We start from the raw sequence: 6,288 nt of genomic DNA, 5'->3' as shown, positions 1-6,288 counted from the left end.
ACTGCTAGAGGACGTGAGTAACCAGCTTTTTTTTCTAGTTTTTATACTATTGTACTGTAATGAATAAACTGTGTGTTTACTATATAATTCTCAAAGGGAAAATGTGGTGCATTTCATTGCTATTATCTCAGTCATTATACTCGTAAAGTACAGGTTGCTTCAAAAATCTGAAGAGCACTTGATCAAGCTGATGATTTATGCATCATTTTGTAAAGCAAAGTAACCTATGTGTCAAAATAATTGGGGAAATGTTACGAAAGATGAACATACGCAGCCTATGGACAGAAGCGTAGGTGCTGTACTGCGCGCAACCCATCGTAACTTTTCAAAATTCATTTTCTCCATAACAATAAGGGTTATAACACTGTGAATTATATCATGGGCTTCCTTAACCATTGGGATACAAAACTGGATAGAATTTACATATATGTTTGTTACAGTGTCACTAACAACATACGAAATAATAAACAAATCAGACGTTTTTAGGCGATTTTCGTAGTTTTTTTCGATTTACTCAAAAACTATTTGATGTATCAACTTGAAACTTTCACAGATGAAAGATCGTGAAATCCTGCATTTACTGTAGGCATGTTCTTTGCAACTGCGCATCACGGGAAGAATTTTTCATGGTGATGTTGGGAAGTTATGAGAAGCTAGTTTTCATGTAAGGAAGGTTTATTCAGGCTTCATTTCTGTACATTTATTCATCTGTTTTATGTTTGTTTGTTTTTTCGTATCTGATAGTATAAACATCAACGAAGATGATAGGACGTGATTTATAACAATATAAGCACTTTCCGAGGGTAAATTGGGCCATAGGGGTTTTTCCCTTGCCACACAAGCAGAGCCAGCGTGAGCAAGGTTTTGGTTCTCTGCGTGGAATCGAAACTTTTTAACTTATGGTGCGTGAGGGAGTTAATCTTAACAAACGGTCCAGAAAGATTGCTATACGGGAAATCCAGGTTGCAGAATATGATATGGAGGTGTCTTATTTACTCAGATATCAGAATAAAGTAGTGAATGCCTTGTCATGTCTTAGCAGCGAGCCACAGGACGATGATGCAGCGGTTATATTGGCTGTTGCAAGAATCGTGTTTAACCCTGACACTGTCAGCTGGAACCTTGATGAACTGCGGAAGTTGGAAGATCCACATCCTCTCAGATCCCCATACTGGCTGTCCCAGCTGAACAATTTTATCTCTGCCAGGACAGACTGCTTTACCGAAATGAAACAAGAGCTTATGAGGCGGTCGTACCTGAAGAGTGTGTGCCAGCAGCATTACATTTGGTTCATCACTTACCACTGTCAGAACATGGTGGGACCAAGGACACTATCGAACGTGCCAAGAGATAAAAATGTTGGCCAACTAGGGCCAAGGATATCATCACTCTATTTCGGTACTGCAAACAGTGCATTACCTCCAAGAGGCCGGGAGACGCCCTAGCCCAACTGATGAGGTACTTGGACGTGGTGGCTTCAAACTGTCGGGTCCATAGGGATATTAAAGGACCTTTGAATATCTCTGAGGCAGGACGCAAGCTTGTCCTCACGGCAGTGGATACACTAACCAGATTTCTTGTTGCTGAGCGATTAAAAACAAAAACACCAGAAGAGAGAGGCCATGTATTCTTTAAGAGGGCTTTATGTATTCACGGAATTCCACAAACCAAGTAGCAGAACTCATGACTGCCACACTACGTAGAGTAGTGGACATACTCCAGATGGGCACATCACAACTACGCCTTACCATCCTTCTGCAAATGGGTTGGTGGAATGGATGAATTGAAATATGGTTCAGGTCTTATGTACAATGATCGAAAGCAATGCAAATCACTGACACCAAATGCTACATTTGGACTGCATGGTATACAACTCGGGAATTCATAGGTTATCTGGAAACTCCCCATATTTCCTTTGGTATCTGGAAGACCTGCTTGTGCCATATAAGAAAAAGGTAAGTCACAGCCACACTAAATTGTGGGCAATGTAACGTACATGCTGGCTGCCATGACAGCTAAAATTTTTCAGAGATGCTAACTTCATTTGGATCAGACTAGTACCGAGAATGAGAATTACGGAAGTAAGGGGGCTGCTCTCAAGTCTCCCCATGTAGGAGAAAGAGTGTATATGTGTACGATTCCCAAGCGAGGAGTTGCTTTATGTAGGACCTTACACAGTCACGGAGCACATCAGTGACACTGTAATTAAGGTTCTGCACCTCAGGTGAAGGATGGATCTGTCTCCATCTTACACATAGATCGCATGCAGGTGGTTCCTGAAGCTTCTCTCACTACTAAAGATAACAAAAAGTTATGCCATGCGTACCCAGTACATGAGGCCGATGATAATGGTGATGATCACGATGGTGAGAATGCTTCCAGTAATTTCACTGTCATAATGGTATATAGCAGCGATGCAAGGAGTTCGGCTGGGGACAACTCACGAGATGATCAAAATTCTATTGTACAGGTGAAAGAGAGATGCATGATACACTGGAGGTGCAAGATACGATAAAGATGCAAGACATAGTAACTGAGGATGAAATTGACGTCAGTCACCTTAACGGGCAAAGTGGGAAGGAGAGCGAGGGTAAGGTGAATGGAGTTGGGGAATCCCCGGTCGAAGTCGGCTTCCCGACACCTAGTTGTTCGTCCTTTGCTAATGACCTTGGGGATGCAATCCCAGTCACTAGTTATAGCTTGAGATCACATACAACAGTAAAAGACTTACCTCTAGTTATAAACAGATCTTTTGAGCACACTGATAGGAAGATTAAACCTAGTCCTAGCATGGAATAGAGAATAAGTCTTTTTATTTTGTTTCAGATTTTGCTGTTTGCAGTCTGGAAATACTAGACACACTGGCCTACATATTGAGACACATGCTTCAGCACGCCTCATCTATTCTCCAGTCTCCAAGCTTATCTCGATAGGAAGTCATTATGTGGTCCCTACTATGTTAAAACACGATGAGTTATACAAACCCTTTTTTCATGTACAAGATCTTGTTGATTCTCTTAGATGGAATATAGATCACATGGACAATTCATCCTTCCTTGTGTCATGAATGATGGAAACCTTAGCTTCAATCAAACATGTTTTTGATACTAGATTTGCGGATTCTAAAATATGTTGAGCATTTTATTGTCGGCTGAACCACTGTCCGATCGTAAATTAAAGATGTGTCTGAAAAAAATCATAAAATATTGTTAACTCTCAAATTTGAAGTGTTGCCATTAAGATTATGTCTCATATGCAAGCTGCACTTATCAAACTGCAGAAGGCAGCTAAACTTTTCTCTTTCAGAACCTTGCAGTTGGAAGGCAAAGCTCGCATCTTTGAAGCTTTTCTTAATCTTCATTTACCTCTGGCGGATATCACTGCAGATCATGTGGGGGTTAAATTAGGCCTTTAGAGCATGATGTAGGCTCGCCTGGGTGTGGATATTTTGAAAAATAAATTAGTGCCGGAAATTATGATAATATCTCAGACTAGACCAGGACTGCTTTTACATGCCTGTCCTGATTACCTTGTCTTGTACCATGAACTCATATGAGTTTCACCTCGCAAGATCTCCTCCCCAGTGTACTTCTTCTTACTAATTCCAGCTCAGGGTGACCCGGCAGAGATTTATGATGTCTTCCAAATCACTTCATTATCTTATAAAGTCCCAAAGACAATTGTCTCTGTACAGGCAGTCCCCTCTGCCAAATTTATTACACTGTGAAAATCATTTATATAATACGTTGGACGATTTCATTCAGTGTCATACCCACACAAAATTACTTGTTTTTTATCTTCAGTGCCCTTTGTAGAGCTCAAGCACTAGCACCTGTGAAAGTGCTTCATTTCTCAACACGGACATTGCGTCTCAGCTACGTAAAAAGGGAATTTTTAAAAATTTCACTCCTGTAATTGCTATGGGTAATAATCAATAGTAATTCTCTACAAATAAACCTATGCAATTGCTCTTAATTGTGCTGTTAATGATATTGCTAAGACAATTCCGATTGCTCAAAGTATAGGTCATTTGGTCCTGGGTGTCGGTTGTAGTGCCCACAGTGGGTCACTCACACTTCCAGCTTGTGCCACCCTCACCAAAGACACCAGACACTTATATTTTACTTTATTTTTTTAAATAACAGAACAGAGGAAGGAAAAACAAATGAATTAAAAAAATAATCCATACACCATATTACTGGCGTCGTCCATTCATAAAATAACTGTAACAGTTGGACTTGAACAGCTGTACAGTAGGTTGAGGTTTGGGGGAAAACAACTCCTGGTAGTACTGTCTGTACTTCCTCATACCTTCATTTTAATATGTCACTCGGTCATGTTGTTACTATGTTTACAATCCAAACTCATCATCGAGCACCCTCACAAATCAATCCTGCCAATCACTCTGAGGGTTTATGTGTATGTTCTTTGAGGTGTTAATATTATGTTCCATGTTTCCAATTTAGGTTATAAGTTTTGGTTATACAGACATTGTTGCCATCGCCCACTGCCATCATTTGGGTATTGACAATCCAGGGTGAACCTCTCAACATTCTCGCCACCATGGGGTCATATCCATGCAGCCTGGGACTTCTCTGCTGTGCCTAAGGGACGCGGGGCGAGAACCCATGGGGAGGAATGTCGGAACATCCAAACAAAGGATGATGTTACAGATCCCGACCATGCCAAACACAAAATATGTGAGGCAAAGGTTTACAGTACCAGTACACAAATGAGCCAGGGTTCTTGTGCTCCAAGCCTAGCTGACACACTCATCAGTCTTGGCATAGGACCTAAATATGGACAAGATTACGACGACGGAGAAGAGAGAAATGGAGAAGGAGAGGAAAATGGCGAAGAGGAAAACCTGCTATACAGAGAGGATTTAAGTTAGCGAAAATGGAATACAATATTATTTAAAGCAGGCATCATAAGGAGATTAGAACAAAAGCACAGAAATCATTAGAATCTGTAGAGAAGACCTTGAGATGGCAGGTAACAAGTAAAACTGCAAAAGAGGCAGGAAATAAGGAGTAGAAATGGGCGAGGACAGTAAGCATGCGAGGGCACTTGACATTTTTAGGTAAACCAGACTCTTGTGGAATACCAAGAATCCTTTGTGGGGCGTGTAGTGAGAAACAGGGGTTATGAGAGAAAGAGCAACTCAAGTGCATCAGTAAGAGGTCACACGAAAGGTACCCATAAATGCATCAATAATTTTAGCAAGAGGTCACGATAGGTACCAATAAAAGCATTATTAATTTTAGTAATAGGGTAATGAAAAGGTACCCATTAGTGCATCATTATTTTTAAGTGCAAGTGTCTCAGGAGCAGGGCAAGAGAGCTCAAGCAGGGGGCAAGACAGTGCTCCAGGAAATGTATATAAGGAGAGTCATAAGGGTGGGCAGCAGAAAACAGAATTAGGTGGATGGCAGAGGGAACAGACTTCAAGAGTGTCGCAGGGGCACTGCAGTTCTGTTGAGAAAAAGAGACAGTCACATGATCATGAATGGCAAGAGGAAGTTCGTGAGTAAGGTAAGTGAGATGGGGAGATAATGGGTGTACAAGACGAGGGAATTTCACATGCCCGAGCCGTCAGTTACAAATATCTTCAGCTCAGTAGCCAGCATAATGAAATTGTTAATGCTAGTCCCTGGTCGTGGGGACAATTGTAGTGGTTCTTCTTGAAGTAAGTATGAATTCAAGAGAACATACAATAATCAAAAGTGAGTCATTATGTTCTATTACTTAGTATGTTTTTTAAATACGTTTAATTGAGTTAAATCTCCATGAACCGAGTGACTTGTTTCCAATGGTGTTGCTAAAGTAATGTAACTGTCTTGCACAAAGAAATAGCAAAGCAGAAAATGATTCTATGTTTTGGAACCTCAGTTTGTGGAACAGTTCTTCCTTCTAGTCCAGGAGGGAACTGAGACAGAAAGGGATATACAGTACAGTAGAGTGTAACATTGTCCTAACTTTAATGTTATAGATTCTCTCTGGATTTGTCTCCACACTCCCTATGCTATTGTTTTCACTCAACGAATTCCTATTAATAGCAGTCAGTTATAGTGCTCATTTAAGATGAGTGCGAAGCATGTTAATGATTAATGAGGGAATGTAGAGTTCGACAACAACGTGTTCCAATTTCGAAGCAAGTTAATCACAGAATGAAATTTTTTATTGTTGGTTTCATCTGGGGATAAGTAAACAGCAAAGATATATTTAGTCAGAGAATGACACTGAAAGCATGTGTGAACAAAATAAGATTTTCTTTTTTTTGGTGAG

The sequence above is a fragment of the Coenobita brevimanus genome, chromosome 113 (assembly GCF_032717465.1).
Source record: "Coenobita brevimanus isolate Jiangsu-jjx chromosome 113, ASM3271746v2, whole genome shotgun sequence".
NCBI lineage: Eukaryota > Metazoa > Arthropoda > Malacostraca > Decapoda > Coenobitidae > Coenobita > Coenobita brevimanus.
The sequence above is the reverse complement of the archived record's forward strand: the minus strand, read 5'-3'. Positions refer to the sequence as shown.